Raw genomic sequence first — 22,039 nt, 5'->3', positions numbered from 1 at the left:
AGAAGTTGACATTGTCAAAGGCCTTGGAGTAATCTACAAAGCACAAGCAGACATCCTTGTTCATATCTCTGCACCTCTGTACTAATAATTGCAGGCAAAGCACTGCCTCCCTTGTGCCCAAAGCGTTCCTAAAACCAAATTGTGACTCGTTGATTTCCGCTTCACACTTGTTGTAGATTCTGTTATATATGACTTTGCAATATACACTAAAATGGCTATTTCCGTCCGTGACCCGTCAAAATAGCCCGGTCAAAACAGCCCCGTCAAAATAGCCCCAACACAAAATAGCCTCGACAAAATAGCCCACAAACAAAATAGCCTCGACAAAATAGATCGCACACAAAATAGCCCCGGTCAAAACAGCCCCGGCTAAAACAGCCTCTTATACATAATTACATAATTATTTATACAAGGTGTCCAAATTTTTTTTTATTTAAATAGGGAACTTGCACTAAAAAATTTTTTTGCATAAAATTGTTAATTTATGTTTTAAAATGTTATATTCAAAATATTACGTCTTAACAATGAATAGTGTACCTACAACATCTGATCAAAGTTCCGCGCCTAAAATTTCCGTTTCAAACAACTTCAAAAGCGAGAGCTGGGGTCTGACGTCATAGGCCACTCGTATCGTTGCCCGTTCGGTGGGCTATTGCATTTAATGCAGTTTGCCCATAGATAAATAATATAGTTGAAATATCTTGTTTTACTCTGTGGCAAAAATGATTTTTTCTGTGACAGGCAAAATATTAACATTTTATCTCTGTTGACATGTATCAACCAGTTCTTTTTTATGAAATTACTTTTGTCGTTTCTTGTGTTGAAGAACAAAGAAGAAACAAGTAACTTAAAAATAAACAAAACTTAGTAATAAAAGTAAGAGTAACTAAAAAGTATTGGTGCTACTATAGTATGCGGTCTACAGTCGGGTTTCTACTATAGCTTGCGGTCTACCGAGGGATGCGGTGTAAGTATAAGCTGAGATGATAAAGATATTAACTTGTAAAATTACAATAATGATTCTTCTTATTTATGCGTATTATTAACTTTGTAAAGAAGGATTTTGTTGGCTCTGTACACGTTCTATCGGTACGTCTGCTAATCACCATAATCTTTTCTCAGAAGGCTTTGAACACAATAATGAAAGGCTCCAGTAGGTACTAATAAACATTACAATAAAATATAATCTTTATAATAATGCAAATTACACCGTAATCTTTTCCGGATATACGAAATCCTTCGATTAGAGGTAGGTAGATCAAACCCACGGGGTAAACCGTATACTATAATATAATGGTACCAAACTATTGTTATAAACGGTTTAAACATGCTTATTAATAATTCTTACTTATTTGCCTTGACACCTCGCATTTCTCCAATAGAATAGCTTTCACTACTTTTTATAAAAGTTGCCACCATGAAGACATCAACGGTAGGTAAGTTGTCAGAGTTACCCTCGTCCGTCATATTATGCGTTTTAAACTCTTTACAAAGTAGCACTCAACTTTATCAATTTCAGTTTAAAACTAAGCTGATTGGGGAACTACTTATTACAATATATAAGATGAACATAAATAATACCTAGGAATTTTCCATTAAAGACGATTAAAATGTAATATACCCGTGATACCTACCCTAATCGCGTTGTTTCCGACTGCTAGCCCGGTTGACCGTGGCCCGTGACGTCGGACCAATAGAAGGACGTTCAAGAGCCTCCTAAGATATTTGAATTTTATAGCATTTTCAAAGCATCGTAATTAGCGTACGGGTTAAAAATATTTGTTTTTTTCGCATGCAAGAGTGTTAAAATCATGTTACCTTATGTTTTTTAATATCATTTTAATTTCAAAAATTGATGCAAGTTCCCTATTATTTGACAAAAAGGAAGAATGTATTTAATTTATTTAATTTAAAATGCATTTTACTGTTGCCCGAAAACAGAAAAAAATGTTTATATCATAAATTAACATTAATTTTCGCTTAACTTAAATGTTCAAACTTCCAAGAGGCAGGAAAGACTGGACTCGAGTTCTCTGAAAAGACAATTTTTATTTAATGTGGTTAAGATAAACATCTGAATAGAGGATAATTACCATTTCCGAAAAAATGTATTTTTAAGGAATTATTTCATGATGAATTCAGAAGGGAGCTTTTTTTTTCGGGGCTATTTTGTCGGGGCTATTTTGTCGGCGGGCTATTATTCTGCGGCTATTTTGTCTGCAGGCTATTTTGTCGGAGCTATTTTGTGTGCAGAATATTATGTCGGGGGTATTTTGTCGGAGCTTTTTTGACGGGGCTATTTTGACGGGGTACCATTTCCGTCAGTTACACAGAATTTGGGAAGGGTCGACCAGTCAATTTCCCCTGTCGTACGTCTCTGGTAGTAGTCAGAAAGGATTATTTAACATAATTTAGTAGGATGTACAGTAACTACACTTTCTACCAAGTATGATAAGGATAAGTAAAATAGCACTGGGTATAAATAGTTTTTAAATATTAATCATATAAATCATATTATCATAAATTAATCAAAATAACTGTGCCGTTTGGAAGTATGAAGAGTATACTATTTACATAGAAAGTATTGAAGAATCGAAAAATTGCGCTAAAATAGTAATTCCCCCAGTGGTGTAGAATTTGGGAAGGGTCAACCATTCACTATCCCATGTTGTACGCCTCTGGTAGTAGCTAGAAACGTTTATTTATCACAACTTAATACGGTGTATAGTAGCCACACTTTCTGCCAAGTATTATAAGGGTAAGTCAAATAGTTTTAAAGTACTGGGTAAAAATAGTTTTTAAATAAAACACCCTGCAACTCAGTAAGGAGCCATATTTTATTTACGTGATTTGGGTTAAATCTTAATATTTTGAGGTCTAGAATCTATAACTCAGAGATTGGACATTCTTAATGACACACCCTGTATATTATTAAAATGAGTTGTTTCACATAAGAGTTTTAGCACTTCAGCATGAATATTGTCAGGTTCTGGAGATTTGTTATTTTTGACTAAGTGTAGTCGCTGAGGAACCTCATGTGGTACCGCATAACTTTTGTAGAATATTATTTCATGTTCTAAGTTTTGCAGTCGTCTATGAGAATTTTACTAGGAAAAACAATAATGAGGTGGTTTCCCGTTGCCTTCCTCATCGCTGTGTAAACGCCAGTTTTTATTTAGCCTTCTTAACCTTCCGATGACCAACCTTTTTTTGTTGCACGGGGATGACCAACGGGGGTAAAAAATGACCCCAGGTCAAAAATGACCTGGAATGAATGTTTTCAGCATTTTAATCTTCATCTAACAATACATCCTCGTTTTATGATACTATTTCATCTTCTATATCATCATAAAAATCGCTAGTAGTAACAATTTCCTGTAACTCAGTCTCAGTAAGATATTTGCGGGCCATATCTTATATGTACACAAAATACTAAGAAACTATAATAATATACGCCAGGAAATAATAATAATGACTAACTGTAGCAGACAGGAATGTCATGATTCGTACATAACAGGCACCACAGTCTAAAAATAGATTTTGATAACGCGCAGTGTAAAACTACTTGGAATTCCACATACATAATAGACGGTATTTTACTAAACATCAACTTCAGAATATATTTTTTATTCGTAAAATATAGGGAATTTTTTTTATTTCAAAATATGAGGATATCTAGAATGATATTAAAGTCAAATAAAAAAATAATGAGTTGAAAAATTGAAAATACTTTTGAATTTATTAACGAAAAACATACGCTGGGGTCCAAATTTACCCCCTTGGTCATCCGAAGGTTAAATCGTCAGTCAATCGTGAAGGTGATCGACCATCGACCGATATAATGGTTTACCAAATATAAAATGTTTTGACAGGGTAAATCTGTGCTCCTTTTTGATCAAAATAATATATAATAATATACAATTGAAAAAATTTAAAAAATGAATAGAAACGCAAATATTAATAAGCAAATTAAAATAGGCAGATCTAATAAAATAGTTAATCCCTGTTTGTTCAACCTAATATCTATCAACATATGGTAGATTATTAGATATTTGCTAATTGATTATTTCCCTCTCGTATTTTATCATGTCCCGACGAAAAATCATTATTACTAGTTATTTAATCGGTAGTTTAGTACACAATAGGGACCAAAATGAACTTAATCGGTAGTTGCATTGATGCTATGTGCAATATGTAGTAGGTAATTGTGTTGATATAACTTATGTGAAAGGTAAGCGATATTTTTTCTGAATTAAAAATTGTACGTTCAACATAAGGGGTGTATCAAATCGATTATTAAGTTAAATAAATAAAAGGGAAAATCGCATTCGTTGGCTGTATACCATAGTTTAAAGAAACTTACAGTGAAGTAAAAACTTCTGATGTAAAATGGTAAATGGTCTATCTTTATTATAAAATTTTAATTATCAAAAAGGCATTAAAAATTTCAAAACGTTTTCGTTTACGGTTTTTTCTTTTTGAACTTTTATTTACAATCAACTTCTACACGAGAGTTTTAAGTAAATGTGAATGAGTTTGTAGACATTGTGTCTTTGAGCAGTATTTGTTTTTACGATTGGTAGGTGGCTAACCTTGCGAATCACCCTCCATATTTTATCCGGGCTTGGTAATCGCAGAGCAGAGAATGAAATACTAGAAAACGATAACATCGAGGAAGCTGGCAAAAACTCAAAGATAACATAATCAACGCTGCAACAGAATCACTTGGAGAGAGAAAAGTAACGAATACTAACAGATCAAAAAAGAAAACCCCATGGTTTAGAGAGGAAGTAAAAAATAAAATGTGAAGAAAAGAAGAAAGCAAAATTTTAAAATACAGAACAAAACAAACACAGCAGGCATACAACCACTACAACAAACGAATGAGAAACGAAACGAATACTTTAGTCAGACAAATAAAAAGGAAGGACTGGCAGAGTTTCTCAAAACAGATGGAACACGATTTCCACGGAACACAAAAAGAAGTATGGAAAATGATCAGAGGACACAGAAGAGAGATGAACGAATTAATAAAAACAAAACACATTCAGAAGGAAACACGGGCAGACTACTTCCGATCTCTATTTGATAAAGGCGACGATAATGAACCATCAACGCCCGAAGTTACGACAAACGAAGAAATAAACATCGAGGAGGGAAAGGTAAAGGAAGCATTAAGTAAAATAAAAATAATGTGTGTGTATTTTATACGCACGTAAGAAGTTATACTTCTATTATAATATAATCTAGCTTTATATTATGATTTCAACGAAATCAATCATCATCATTCTCTTTGTCTTATCCCTATGCGGGGTCGGCTTCCCTAATTGCATTTCTCCATACAATTCTATCTTTTGTCATATCAATATTAATCCTCTTTACCAACATGTCCTGCCTAATCGTCCTAATCCTAATCTCAATTTCAATGAAATCAATATATATCTACTTTAACAGTTTTTTGTATTGTATTTAAATATTAAACTAATTTTAGAAAGAACTAAAGAATACCAAAAATTAAAAAAAAGAAAAAAAAATAATATGACTTTGTCCGGATTTGAACGGGGGACCTCTCGATCCGTAGGCAAATGCTCTACCGATGAGCTACCACCGTTGTGTATACATACGATCAGTTCTCGGGCATAATTACAATCACGGTGACAGATAGATTAATTGAAAATAAACATCTTCAATAATACTTATTACGAGGAAGACAAATCCACAGAAACAAAAATTATAATAAATATATTTACTAAAAACACTAATAATATATACTTTTTTCACGCACACCTTATTTGCGCTACATAACTTAAAAGATGTAGCGACTAATACCATACTGTCGGTGTGCGCATGCGCCCAGAAAGATAAAAATTCACCCTCGTGCCCAAAGAAGTATAACTTCAAAAATAGAAAATTTTCAGGAGAGGACAGAATATCGAACGAACTCCTAACATATGGAGGGCAAGATCTGACTAAGCAACTATTAAAACTAATACAAAAAAATAATAGAACAAAACAGAATACCACAAGAATGGAGATCAAGCATCCTAATACCCTCTCTTCAAAGAAGGAGGCAAATCGGACCCGGAGAATTACAGAGGAATTAACTTATTAAACACAACATTAAAATTAACAACCAAAGTGATAACAAACAAATTGAATGAAATTATAACATTAGCAGAAGAACAATGTCGGGAAGATCATGCACCGACGCTATATTTATAATGAGTCAAGTTCAAGAGAAATCGTTAGAATACAACAAACCGGCATATTTATGTTTCGCGGACATTAAGAAAGCGTTTGACAAGGTCAAATCAAAGAACGTTATCCATGTGTTATACTCAAGCGAGAAACCTCTAGGAATAATTAAAACGATCGAAAACTCTCCCAGAACAACACAATAAAAGTAAAAGTAGAAGATAAACTAACGGACCCAATTAAAGCTGGCAATGGCATAAGACAGGGGGATTCCTTGAGTCCTTTATTGTTCAACCTGATTATGGATGAAATAATACAAAAAAGTAAGAACTAAAAAGAACACCAAATGGGAGAAAAACAACTCAAAATAATCTACTATGCAGACGATGCAATACTAATCTGTCAAAGTGAAGATGGTTTACAACGTATGCTGCACCAATTTAATATAACCGGCAGAAAATTAAACATGTTAATCTCACTAAAAAAGACAAAATGCATGGTTATAACTGCAAATCCAATAAGATGTAAATTGGAGCTGGATGGTCAGATAATATAACAAGTGATGGAGTTTAAATATCTAGGCATCACACTATCCACCTAAGGAAAGCTCGGCACAGAACTGGAAGATCAAGTGAATAGAGAAAACAGAGCCGCAGGTTGCCTGAACGACACAATATGGAGAAATAAAAATATCGAAAAAGAAACGAAAGGCAGAATTTACAAAACAGTCATCAGACTAATAATGACATAGGCGGCAGAAACACAATCTGACACAAAGAGGATAAAAAGATTGCTCGAAACAGCGGAGATGAAAACCCTTCGAAAAATCGATGGTACGATGACATTATGGGACAGAGCTGGAAGTACAGATATACAACTGAGATGCAAGATGGATATCATTAATAACTGGATAAGAATTAGAAGAGTAAAATGGAATGGCCACATAAGTCGAATGACAACAAATAAGGACGGCGAGGGACGGTTCCCCAATAGGAAGACGATCAGTGGGAAGACCACGAAAACGATGGAACGACAACTTACTGGAGGCACATTAAAAAAACAGACAGAGACATGTCTATCTAAAAGAAGAAGAAGAAGAAGAAGAAGAAGAAGAAGAAGAAGAAGAAGAAGAAGAAGAAGAAGAAGAAAAAGAGGAAGAAGAAGAAAAAGAGGAAGAAGAAGAAAGAGGAAGAAGAAGAAAAAGAGGAAGAAGAAGAAAGAGGAAGAAGAAGAAAAAGAGGAAGAAGAAGAAAAAGAGGAAGAAGAAGAAAAAGAAGAAGAAGAAGCAGAAGAAGAAGAAGAAGAAGAAGAAGAAGAAGAAGAAGAAGAAGAGTTTGTAAACATGGAAGGAGGAGCATCCAATGATGCTTCGCCCTATAGGTTTAATTCATTGTTGTAATACTGGCGTCTTCTGATTGTTAGTTCATTCTGGTAGAGATGTTCAATCAACTCGCTGTCGTAATTTCTTGTTCGGCTTTCATGATTAGTCGCTGTCAGCTGTATTTCATCTCACAAAGGGAATATTCAGATCATTGTGAATCGTGAAATTACTGCCATACTATGGTGCGTCAATAATAATTATTGATCTAAGGACTTTCGAATGGAATCGCTGTATCGTTGTGATGTGCGTTAATTTGGCGCATCCACGGAGGTCGGTACCGTACATCCAAATTGGTTTCAATATGGCTTTGTATAGGAGTAATTTGTTATTCAATGACAATTTGGATGTCCTACCAAGGAGCCAGTACATTTGTCTAAACTTGAGATCCAACTGCATGCGTTCCATTTGGATATGTTTATTCCAAGTTAGCCTTTGGTAGATATGCAATCCAAGGTATTTCACTTCTGTGCTGACGGGATGTGTGTATTGTTAAGTATGAGTGGAAGACAGATTTTCCGGCAGATGGTAAATGTCGGAAACCATCGCTCACATGATATTCGTGTTCAGAGACCCAAAACCTTCCAAATAACGAGCACTGATTTTATATCAATTTTCTACCCAACTCTACGAGACAAGGTCTATCCTGGTCACCAGGTGCATCGTAGATCATCGCTATCATGATATTCGTAATCAGCGACCTCAAAAACGCTCGGTTAACGAGTTTGCACACTGATTTTGTATCAAATTTTCATAAAACTCTAGGAGACGAAGCCCGACCAGAGCATCAGGTGCCTCAGAGACCATCGTTGTTATGATATTCGTGATGAGCGTTCCCAAAACCCCCTAGGTTATGAGTGTGCACTGATTTGGTATCTAATTTCCATAAAACTCCAGATGAGACCCAGTTGTCTTGGAGGACATCTTCGACATGATACTGATGTAGAAAGACCCCAAAACCCCCCGAGTAACGAGTTTGCATTGATTTTGTATAAAACTTCCATAAAACTCCAAGAGACAAGGCCCACCCTGGGCACCAAGTTCCTTGGAGACCATCGCGCATCGCCGACATGATATTAGTGCTCAGTGACCTCAAAAACCCTGAGTATCGAGTTTGCATTGATTTTATATTCAATTTACATAAAACCCCAGGATATGAGGCCCATCCTCAGGTGCCAAAGAAACCATCGTCGTCATGATATTAGCATTAGTGTTCAGTGAGTCAAGCAAAATTGAACTAATTTCCATTGATTATTTCCGAATTACAAATTTATCATTTTTCATCACTTCGAAATGCATTTTGGAAAATGCATTTTCCTTGTTTAATAATGCAATTTTCATTTCATCATAATTTTTTTCACAAGTTTGCTAATACAGGGTGATTGATTAGTGGGGTAAAGCTCAATAGATCCGCTATAGTAATAGATAGCAATCAAAGTTAATAACAAAAATTTTAGCCCTCTTTGAGCTTCACATTACAAAATTAGTTAGAATGTTACAGGGTGTTCGATAACACAGTGGTAGACCAAACTTATGTTTTTTTTAAATGGAACACCCTATATTTTATTTTATATTCGAAATCCTTTTAACTTCTTCATCACAAAAATATAAAGTTTTGTTATGTTATACAGGGTATTTACAAAGTTATAACCAATTTTCTATGAAAATCGTAACAAGTTCAACTCCATGTATAAATAAAAATAAGCACAACAGCAATGGTTTATTCATGCCATATTTTTTTATTTATTGTCAAAATTTTCAAGAATGATTGACATTGCTAATTTTCTATATATCAAATACAGGGCGAGTCAAAACGCAAGTACATTATTTTTTCAGTAATGTTAAATGGAACCCCCTGTATTTTATATCATTATTGAAAAGTAACATTACCGTACTTTAATTTTTATATAACATTCCTTATGTCCAAATTTATTAGTTTTCGAGATATTTTAATTTTTCAGAGCCAATTATTTTAGGTGTCTAAGTTTATCTAAATTTCAAGTAAGCCATGACTGAATTAACAATTGACGATTACTGATTATAAATCCGGTAATCAATGTAACAATGTAGCAAATAAAAAAATAAAAATAATTTATTAGTAATACATTTTACAAAAAAAAACACAACCACAACATGCAACATTTTTGAAACAATTAAAAACTACTTTTTTTTATGTAAATGCAACAAATAAAGAAAGAAAATTAGTAATAAATTTTACAAAAAAAAACACACAAACACAAAATACAAAATTTTGTGAAGACAAATAAACACTACTTTTGTATGTAAATGTAACAATGTAACAAATAAAGAACGAAAAATAATTTATCAGTAATACATTTTGCAAAAAAACATGTTTGAAAAAATTAGAAGCTACTTTTAATAAAATATTTTTAATACTTAATTACATAAGGTGTTCAAAATTACCTCCTAACACATTTATGCAGGGGCGGCTCGTGATAGTACAAGATGGTGAAGCACACTACACTCGAGGAAACACTTTTGGCTCTTGAGGACACTTGAGGAATATTATTATTATTATTAGCTTCTCTTTAATGATCCGAAGGTCGATTTTGTAACGTCATAACATGAGGCCGTCTACAGAACATTGCCGTATTTATTTTAACGCTTGCAAATGATATTAAATAACTATTTTATTGGCAAAAGAACGAAATCGAAAGCCGGATACCATTTTACGTGCCAGGCTGGTATTTAGAGAGAGACAAATTGTTTCCTGGTTAAGTCTGTGATAGGTTCATACTCATAGTTGCTGTTTTTTAGCTAAAAATAATTACTAATACCACATATCAAAACAGTATGCATCAGATGTTTCGACCTTCCTGGGTCTCATCAGCGTTGTACAGCCATATTAAGCAAAATTTACATCCACAGAGAACTGCAGTTCTCACCAGTGGCGCACAACACCCCTACAAGCGACACTGTATATACACGAAATTTTCGATTTTCTAAACCTGACTGAATTGAAAATTGGGCCAAATCCCATCTTAAAGTATAGGAAAAGACTCGTCCATCCATATGTTACATCTCCATTTTGGTTCAAGGGTGTGGATTTTACGGCCCTTCCCATTTAGTCTGTTTTTCGTTCCCGTCCCCAAAACTCCCGAAAATTTCAAAAACTTAAGCCCGATCTTTGCGGCTTCTGATAGCATAGATCATTACCTTTCCAACGCATGTTTAATTTTAAAAATCGGTTATACCATTCAAAAGTTACCGAGCTCAGAATTATTACTCAATTTTTATTTAAAAATGGGAAAATGTTTGTGGATATGTATGTATGTATGTATGTATGTATGTATGTATGTGTGTTTGAAAGTTAAACCGATTTGAATTTTTTTTTCCGTGTTTCAAGAGGGTGAGAGGGCTGATTCAGAACCGGTGTAATTTTTTACTTCTGACTACCCGTAAGCCAGCTAGAGGGCTAGGAAGATACAAAATAACATATTTTTTGGGCGTATATATCTTGGGTTCAAGGAGGGACAGGAAAATTACAAATACACCAAATCAATAGGGTCGATTCATGCTTTCAAATGGTGCTTAACCGATCAAGCTGAGACATGCACACTGCTCACCATAGCCAAAAAATTGAAAAAGTAAACTTTGAAAATTTTGGTTTTTTGACAATTACTCAAAATTTCAACCTACGAATTGCGCCAATAACTGAGCGTTTGTAGGAGGACTCAGGACACGTCTAACGGTGTATATCTCATATCTGGAAAAATTCGAAATTTTAAGTTATAGGCTTCATAAATATGATCAAATCTATTTCTTATGGGAAAAACGGTTTTTCAAGCTCAATAATTCCTGTAATACGTTCAGTTATTATACTTGATCTTGGATGCATCAGATACTACTTGTCAATACGTTTCAAACTCATGTTTAGTGGTCAAAATCAGTCAAGCCGTTCAGAAGTTATATATATAGTGACTGTACACCCCGATATGGGGCTAAGTCGCGTAAGCTTTCTAGATCCTATTTCTTAGGAGGATCAGTCCCTTTTGCTTATGTTATCTTCTTAACGATTTCTCTCCATTTTTTCCTATCTCTAGTTTTTCCTCGCCATTCTCTGACTCCTGCGTTATTAAGTCTTCTTCAACTTCTTGCAACCACTTTGATCTTGGTCTTCCTCTTTTCTTTCTTCCTCCTGGATTCCATTCTATCATAGCATATGTCACTGCTTCATCTTCTGCCCGCCAGATGTGACCTAACCATCTAACTCTGCATTGCTTTATTTTGGTCACGATATCTTCTTTTAGTACTTTCTTAATCTCTGCATTTGTTCGGCTTCGATATTCATTTTGCTCTGTTCTGATTGGTCCCAGTATGGTTCTCATGATCTTTCTCTCCACTATTCTTAAGTTTTCTTCATCTTTTTTAGTCATCGTCATTGATTCTGCTGCGTATAATAATATTGGTCTAATTATGGTGTTATACATTCTCATCTTGGTTTTAAAACCGTTCAGAAGTTATAGAGCTCCTAAGGTATAATTAGTCCAGAAACTGAAACTTTTCACGTCGCAATTTTTACAGAATGGATGGATTTGCTTAAATAAAAAAAGTCTTGTAGATCTTATAAAAACCTAAAAAAAATTTCTAACAAACTTTTTAATATAAAAAATAAAAAAGTTACGGTTAACAAACCAATAAATTTTTTTGAAAAATAAAAAAATGGAAAAATCTAATTCGAAGCATAATAATGTAGGTTAGCGGTGTTTTTTTGTATGGTGTACGTTGAAAACTTAAAAAATTACTTAAAAACTTAAAAAATTAACAGAGAACGGTAGTTCTCACCAGTGGCGCACAACCCCATACATGCGACACTATAATATCACATTCGCGGACACGCTGTCATTTTATACACGTATTCTTATGGAGTAAATGACTTCATATGCAGTCATGACCGCGAATGTGATATAATATATACAAAAAAATCTAGTGTATGTACATTCGATAGACACTATATCATTTGGAAGATAATGCGTGAAAGGCAACCATTTATAAGGCTTAACGTGTAATCGAGACACATTACATTGAACTTAATACATTTAATTTATAAATAACTTTGAAAAACTCCTGATACAAGAATAAAAAACCGCTAAACGCCGTAAAAATGAGTGGCGCATACAATATTTCAGCTACAAAAGATCTGATATGAATATTATGTGGCGCGAAAATGTATTTTCATTTTGACGCAAAACAAAATTCTAGTTTTATTTTAAAAGATTTTTCCATAATGTTTGCTAAATTTGAAGTAAACGCGCCACAAAAGAGTTTCAAAATTCAAACTGTATAAAAGTTACTGTATAAAAACACATTCAGCAAACATTATGGAAGAATCTTTTAAAATAAAACTAGAATTTTGTTTTGCGTCAAAATGAAAATACATTTTCGCGCCACGTAATATTCATATCAGATCTTTTGTAGCTGAAATATTGTATGCGCCACTCATTTTTACGGCGTTTAGCGGTTTTGTATTCTTGTTAGAATATACATGAGAACAACGAACAACTGATTTTGTTTAATCAGTTGCCAAAATGAAATTATTGTACGCAAACAATATACACCTACAAACACGTGATAATTTCATTTTAGAACCAATCTTATATTGTAAATGTATCTATTGAATGTAGGGCAATACAAACAAGCAAGAAACAAATTACTGTTATATTATAAGATTGATTTTTATGATAAATAAACTAAGGGTTACATTTTGCTTTTTCTTGGGTGTTTATTGTAAGTTTATTTTATAAAAAGCGTGCTTAAAAGAAAATTAATCATTATAAAATTATAATAATAAAATGAAAATAAGTAAAATAAAGTTATTTTTTACGAAATAAAAGACAGATATCGAGCACCGAGTTTTATTTAATCTTCGAAAGTATACTTTCGCCCCTAGAGCATCTTCAGGAGCATTTCGTCAAAAAAGGAAGGTAAATTAACAAATATCTAACAATTACTTAACGTACACTACACGAAGGACAAACAGATAAATTTGAGTGCCGGTAATTTTGGTACTTCTACATTTTGAAGATGGAGGTACAAACAGATAAATTTATCTATTTGTACGTTACAGTGTAGTGTACGTTCAGTATTTGTTAGATATATGTTAATTTAAGTTGCCACCACTTCAGATAATTAATGACATTCGAGGATACCTTCCTTTTTTGACGAAATGCCCCTGAAAATGCTCTAGGAGCGAAAGGGCAAGGCAAGATTAAGTAAAACTCAATGCTCGATATCTGCCTTTTATTTCGTAAAATTTTTTTATAAATTAATGACACTTTGCGAGACTTCTGTTCTGCAAAATGAGCTATTACCTCGTATATAAAAGCGTTTTCATCCTGTGATTTTATAAATGATTTTTCAATTGATATTTTTGCCATATTACTCAATTATAAAGTTTTAAATCATTATCGTGAAAACAGTCTCTCTCCATCGTGAAAAAACGCTATAGAAGAGGATCCGATATAAGGTCGAACTGCACCGATCTGCTTAATGGATAAAAATTATTGGATATGTAATTTAGTTATGTTAATATTTATAAAAAACAAGTGGTGCCCTATCTAATTTTATTCTGATATAAGTAATTAATAATTATTAAAAAATGACTTAAAATGAAATAAATAAAAAAAATTGGCCCGGGCAGATATTATTTTAGATTTTTTGGATCATTCGAAACAAAAAAGGACTTTCGTAATTGAAGACCTATTTACAAAAACAACATAGGCAACTGTATTTTTAAAATTTCTGTAATTTGTTTGTGTAAAAACCTAATTTCTATAAAATAATTTGGAAATACATATTAATGATATTATTTATAAATATTATAGATATAATATCTATAAATAATATCATTAAAATTTCCAATTCTTTCATAGAAATTGTATTTTTACACTAAAAAATTACAGAAATCCTAAGAATACACGTATGTTGTTTTTGTAAATAGCTCTTCAATTTTTCTCTAAGTTAATCGTTTTCAAGTTATAAACAATTTAAAACTGAATAAAGAACGAATGATGGCGATTTTCAAGGCTTAAAATAAAGAGTAAAAAATATTATTTTTGTAATCATCAAGTACCTAAATTCAAATTCAATCCTTCTTCTATCAGGTCCCGGTAAAAATTTTTTCCACCTACCTCTACCGAAAGTATACTTTTCCGGACCTGATTGTAGGGAGCAAAGTTGTACTTTTCCTCCCTAGGGAGGAAAATATTTTTCCTCCCTAGGGAGGAAAAGTAAAAGTGACGTCATAATATTTCATTCATGAAATATAACTTACTGACGCCCTGTATAATATCTATTTTCTATTACGGAGTATCTATACATTTTAACGTTTATTTATAAAACATCCTATATTTTGCAGAATGGTAAAAAACAGTAAATTGTTATTTTGATTTAACAATGTTTACATTAATAATTTGACTTATATTTGACAGCTGACAGTTATATTGTACCTACTTGTTGTTTTAGTTCTAATAAATTTTGTTGGTTAGTTACATAAATAAATTAAGTAAAAATGACAAAATTACTTGTTATTTGAGGAAGGTGGAAAAACCATATGTATAACATGGGAGTAAAGTGCCTTTTCCTCCCTTGAATGATTACTGCCCTCCGCTACGCGTCGGGCAGTAAACTTCATTCTCGGGAGGAAAAGTTACACTTTCCTCCCTTGTTATACAAATAGCTATTCCATGTTCTAGTCTAAAATGTCTTTTTTAAATTGTTAATGAGGAAGGTTCCTTATTAAAATTACTTAAAAGTAATTTTTTAATAATTACTTATAGTCAGAAGAAAATTAAATTGGGCGCCTCTTGCTTTTTATAATTATTAACATACTAAATTACATAATATATCCAATAATTTTTATCCATTAACACTAGAAAGCCGGAGGGGCCAATTTGGCCCCTGTTGCGATTTAAAGTTATTGTAGTTTTTCTATTTGAGGCAATAATATTTTCATATTTTATGGCTTTTAATAATTTGATACAAAGCCTTATTTAAAACAAAAAAATATTGTTTACTAAACTTATTTAATGGTTTTTTTTAACAAATCTACTATAGAAGTCTAAAGGGGCCAAATTGGCCCCGTGTAAGATATTATCGTTTTCTGGTAAATTCGACGATCCTTTCTTTCAAATTCCTGTCGAATGGGTAAAATTATATTTATGTATGTTTATTGGTGACTGACGTCATCGAGAGGATAGCCAGGTTGAAGTGGAGATGGGCAGGACACGTAGCCAGAATGACAGATGGGCGATGGACGAAGAGGTTATTGGAATGGAGGCCAAGAGAAGACAAGAGAAGCGTCGGTCGACCGCCTACAAGATGGACTGACGACTTAAGAAAGGTAAATAAAAACTGGATGAGGGCGGCGCAGGATAGATGGGGTTGGAAACGAGGGGAGGAGGCCTATGTTCAGCAGTGGACTTTTGAGGCTGGATGATGATGTTGATGATGTTTATTGTAAATGGTTACCCTTATACTGGTACTGATCATCTACGTAATAAAGATACAATTGTTGGCGAACACAAGTGAACACAAAGATGCAATTGTTGGTGTAGAGGACCAAATGACGCGTCTTTATACTACAAAAGCAACTTCAAGACGATGGCCTATGTACGTGTTTTATCATACTCTTGACTTGGAAGCAATAAATGCATGGATTATTTATAAAGAAATAACTGGAAGTAGACTCAGTTTCCATAAGTTTATTCTTCGGCAGTGTGAAGAATTATGGGCCCCTTACCTTGTCTCCCGAAATCTGGAACTACGTCTAGCAACACCAGGTCTACCAACAACTATCACCGTTACTATCCAAAAACGAAAAAAATATCAGTTGAAAATATTTTGTAAAGGAAATCATACTTCAAATCCACGGTTGCCAATCATTGCCACGGTTGTAACAAGGCAATGTTTATTTTTTATTTATTTATTTATTGCTTATTTACAATCTACTTCAATACAGTAATAAGTAAATATGATGTATGTTCTTGGCTTGTGGCAGGTGTCGTCCATTGACGACTCTCTGGAATTTACCTAGCAGCTAGGTCTTCTGGCCAAAGTCTTTTCAGACGTCTGTCAACCAGTGGGGGGTTGAATAATTCATCTATGAGATGGTTTGGATGGTCTGCGCTGCGATTCATGTACCTTCTGGAGTGGTCAGCAATCACATCATTGATGAAGGGGATGTTGAGGTCTGCATGAAGGGTTTGGTTTGACACATACCATGGGGCTTTAGCTAACATACGAATAGTTTTTGACTGGAATGTCTGTAGTATTTTGGTGTTGGATGGTTTGCTACAGCCCCACAGCTCGATTCCGTATGTCCACACTGGTTTGAGTATTGTTTTATAGATGGTCAGTTTGTTTTCTAATGAAAGTTGCGATCTTCTGTTGATTAGCCAGCTCATATTTTTAACTTTTAGGTCGAGGTGTCGTCGTTTGGCTGCAATATGTGATTTCCAAGTAAGTTTTTCGTCTAGATGAAGGCCCAGGTACTTTACTTCTGTTTTTATTGGTATAGGTGAATTATTTAGGTGTAGTTGTGGACATCTAATTCTTCGATTTGTGAAATTTACTTGACAAGACTTGTTTGTGTTGACGTTTATTTTCCAGCATTTAAGCCAGTCTTCTAGTTCATTGAGATGATTTTGCAATTTGTTAAATGCTAATATTTCGTTGATGTCTGATGCTAGTATACCAGTGTCATCCGCAAATGTTGCCATTAGTGTATTTTCGCTAATAGGAATATCAGCAGTGAAGATTTGGTAAAGGAATGGGCCAAGTACACTGCCTTGAGGTACTCCGGATTTTATTTGGTGGTAGTTGGATAGAGTACCTTCGTATTTAACTTGGAAGTATCTGTCGGACAAGTATGATTTAAGGAGGAGGTAGATTTGGTCAGTTAGCTGAGTTTTTATTTTAAAGAGAAGTCCCTCGTGCCACACTCTATCAAATGCTTGCTGTATATCGAGGAATGCTGATAGACATATTTGTTTCCCTTCTAGGCTCTCTTTTATTTTGTTGACTAATCTATGGCACTGTTGTATGGTTGAGTGATTTGAGCGAAAACCAAACTGATGATCTGGGATAAGGTTTTCTATAGGTATTATTGTTTCTATTCTGTTAAGGATTAACCTTTCGAATACTTTTGATAAAGTCGGAAGGAGACTTATTGGTCTGTACGAACTGGCTTCAGTTAGAGGTTTACCAGGTTTAGGTATCATTATAATTTGTGCATACTTCCATTGCACTGGAAAATAACATAGTCTCAGGAGTAGGGTGGCCCACATTATAATGTTAATTTTTCAAAGTTATATTAGACACCTGGGCACCCTCTAACTTTTTTACTTATAATATTAATAGTATTTATGCAAAATTTCAAGATGATATTCCATTTGGAAAGGAGTGCTCAAAGACATTTTATGTTGGGCATAATTTTAGAAAATCGGAATATTTGAGGGAATTAAAAATCAAGAAGAAACAGCTCAAAGTAAGTAAACTAAATGTATTTTATTTACAGTATAAAGGTACAATAAAACAATGCAATGATATTCATGAAAAGAATTTGCTGTGGGCGATCAATCCTTTGTTGATATTTTCAAACTATCGACGATCGCTTGTTTTGTAGTCTTTGTAGGCACCATCTTTCTGTTAGCTTCTATGACCTGGAGAAGCACCTGCTTTTCATCTTCATCATTTGTTAACAGCTTGTTAAACTATTCAAACAGCTTTACTCCTCTTTCAGCCAAGTCATTAACAACTTTCAGATTTCTGATGATGTTTTGACCTTTGATATACTCTTGGTCATCGGTCCATTCATCTGGGTTTTTGGTGAAAAAATTGGTATTGATTTCCAATTTCTCAAGTAACTGCAGTGATCTTTTTGAAGCAAAATCAGCCAAACGCGCTTTCTCAGTTAGGAGTGCTGAATTGCCTCTCACTTTCCATTCAGCAGGCTCACATTTCATTTTTTCAACGATTTCCACCTTATCATCAACAGATACTTTTTTTGAGAACAGACTCAAACCAACCAACTCATCCGAAAGATACCAAAGATGAGATTTGAAAGCCTTTTTGACAATTTCAGTTACTTCAGGATCAATATCATGGTACTTTGTCATATCATTCCACAGTGAGAGATCTGACCATGGAGCATTTGAAGCTAAAGGAGCTTCTACCCAGTACTTGACGTAGACAAGAACTCCAAATTTCACAAAGCGTTCAAGCTGAGCTTTCTCCCTTTGCGTTGTCACGAAACCACGAAACAAATAGATTTTGATGCCATATAACAACTTAGCCATCCAACGGGCGTGGTGTACCGCACCAGGAGCTCTCCAATGAATTTTGGCTGGAGTGTGGCCTAAAGCAATTAAAGCCAGCTCAATCAACTCCATATAGTCATCCCGAGGCTGATTTTTGCCTTTTAAGGCAACTTGGAGAACATCAACTGCAGATTGTTTGAAATCTTCACTGCCAGGAATGTTTCCCAAAGACTGATAACTATCTTGTCTGATATATTGCCATGCTGCTTTGAATCTTTTGAATATAGGTATATCAGGTGAACTGGAGGGACCAAAACAGAAAGTAAATACTTTACTGAGTACAATCTCTAAAACATGATATCTGCATGCTAGCCATAACAATTCTCCTTCAACTAGGTGTTCAATCAGAACAAAAGCTCCATTTTTCAACCCTGTGTTTACAGATGTTGTGTCAAAACACATACCCACTACCTTTTTACCCAAACCCCATTCAGTAAGCTTTATGTAAACAGCATTAGCTGAATTTTCACCAGTACCACCAACTAATTTTGGTACACCAAGCAATTTATCTGTATTGTCAGCAGGACAAGATACTATGACAGGCAAACGGTCTACCTTGTCACTTCCCAAAATATCAGGAAGAATTTTTCCATCCCAGTGTACAATGACGGGATTATCAAAAGAGGTAGATTCTTTAATAGTTTGAAATATAGTTTTTCGTGCTTCCTTCCTTTCCCGTTGAATAGTGCTTCTTGACAGCGGCAATTCACTGGGATCATGACCGAGAGCTACTGCGATAGGAGCCATTAATCTTAAAGCTTCCCTATCAGAAACTTTGTTGCGATCCAATGCACTAACAACATGTGTGGAAAACAAACTTCTCTTTGCGATTGGTGGAGATGACAAGTCTGTGTGTGAATCTCTTTTGTTTCTTTGGGATGCCGTAGATGATGATGATGGTTTATACAGCTCTTCTTCTGATGAGCTGTGTTTTACTGGAGTACACTCATCTGATGAATCATCCTCTGAACTTTGGCAGGAAGCAGTCGGAGTCACCAGAGGCGAAGCGGTTCCCTCTTGAGCTTTTTGAAGTCTTTTTTGTTCTTTTAACTTTCTTTCAAGGATTCTCTCCTGTTTTTTTTTTATATTCGTTGTCTTCTGATGTTATGATCATTTTTCTGTCAGTTCTTTGATCTATTAGAAACTGTCTGTCCTCATCTACTTTACACATAACCAGGGCTTCACTGTGAGCAATATCAAAAAGCTGATCGAGCTGCTCTACAAACAGATTTTGTCTTTTGTTCCGGGCATCGGAGTTTCTTCCTTTATTTTTCTTTAGCATAAGCCATTCATTGTGTATTTTCTCAATTTTTTCAATACAATGTTTTTTTAATCTGGTAGGAATCGCAGCCTTTTGCCATACTGACATCACTTCTTCCAAGGTTAAGTGGCTAGCATTCCTTATGGATTTTTTCTCGTTTAGGAAAAAATGAAATCTGAGAAGAACTTGCCTTACAGAAGGTAGTTGGTTCAACTGAGATATGGGTTCTAATTCTCTTATTCCAATTAAAAAAATATTGTCTGCTTTACGCGTTGAAGTGGAGGGCGAAGCCATGACTACGCACATGCACAAATCACAGTTCTTACTTTTGTTCACTTTTTGCACTTGACTCGTATTTTCTACTAGTAACAAAATAGTCTTTTAAGACAAATATTATCAGTTTTTATATATATATATATATATATATATATATATATATATATATATATATATATATATATATATATATATATATCAATTACTTAAGTCTTTAAATGCACAATTTTCACAATTTCAGCATCTGAAACAAAAAAATAATGTAAGATATTAATTTTTGAAAATTCGACGAAATTGCGAAATTTTCAAAACTTTGAAGACTTTGAGCACTGCTTTCCACTCCACCTATGACATTGAAACTTTAGGGATTTACTTCTATTAGGCAAAGTAAAAAAATGAGAGGGTGCCTAGGGATGTTCTACAATTTTGAAATTTTTGGGCCACCCTACTCAGGAGGCTATTAAAAATAATGGTTATTAAGACGACACCTTTTCTTGGGAGTTTTTTTAAGATTTCGCCAGTTATGAGGTCAAATCCTGGAGCTTTATGAGGGTTAAGCAGGTTGATTTCGTTACGGACTTCATTTGGTGAGAAGTATTTTAGTGGTAATGATAGCTGACAGGGTGCATTGAGGAAGTCTCTAATTTTCTCGTCGTTAATATCGTTGGCCTCTGGGGTGGAGAAGACGGTTGATAGATGTTCTGCAAATCTGTTGGATTTTTCTATATCTGATCGAGCCCAGGCTCCATCATTTTTTCTAATTGGTGATTTCATTACTACCGGCTTTTTGAATTTCTTTGTGGCTTTCCAAAGAGAGTTGTCGTCAAGAAAAAGGTTTGTGACATATCTTTCAAAGGATTCGTTTTTGGCTGTTTGGATAGCGGAATGAAGTCTGTGTGTGAGTCTGTTAAGATTTGTTTTATCTATCGCGTTTCTTGTTCTTTGCCATTTGTGACGGGCTCTTCTCCTCTCTTCTACTAGTGTTCTAATATGGAGGGGTATACTATACCTTTCATCGATGGTTTTTTCCTTTACAGGAGTAGCTTTCCAAGCGGCCTGTTGTATTTGTTCCGTTAAATATTTTACAGCTTCTTCAATATCGTTTTTGTGCTTGAGTCGAATGTCAAGAGATATTTTATCATTTATTTCTTCTTTGAATTGAACCCAATTCGTGTTACTGGAACATAGCCTTGGTGCAGGAGTTTTCCAAATTATATTGGTACTTAAGGTAATCAAGATGGGACTGTGGTCCGAATGGAGATCAAAACTGGGGGTGATGTCGCTGTGTATTTCAGGTATTCCCTTAGTTATAGCAAAGTCTAACAGATCAGGAATTTTGTTGTTATCAGTGGGCCAGTATGTGGATGTACCAGTTGTTAGGTATTTCAGGTTATTATCTTGTATGATCTTTAATAGATTTCTGCCTTTTGGAGATATCAGTCTTGCTCCCCAGGTTGTATGTTTTGCATTCCAGTCCCCTGCCACTAGGAAATGTGAGCCAAGTTGTTCAAAAAACTCTCTGTATTCCTCCAGATTGATGGTGTGGCGTGGTGGGCTGTAGATAGAAGCTATTGTTAGTGGAAAGGTGAG

General features: G+C 34.4%; 1 protein-coding gene across 1 annotated transcript in view; it reads right to left on the bottom strand.

The window, feature by feature from the left end:
• LOC114333072 (ubiquinone biosynthesis monooxygenase COQ6, mitochondrial) overlaps positions 1-22,039 on the bottom strand; it is a 111,852-nt gene that overhangs the window by 62,479 nt on the left and 27,334 nt on the right. The gene's annotated exons all lie outside the window — the stretch shown is intronic.

Source organism: Diabrotica virgifera, chromosome 6 (genome assembly GCF_917563875.1).
Source record: "Diabrotica virgifera virgifera chromosome 6, PGI_DIABVI_V3a".
Taxonomy (NCBI): domain Eukaryota; kingdom Metazoa; phylum Arthropoda; class Insecta; order Coleoptera; family Chrysomelidae; genus Diabrotica; species Diabrotica virgifera.
Note: the sequence above shows the minus strand (reverse complement) of the source record. Positions and strands in the feature narration are given on the sequence as shown.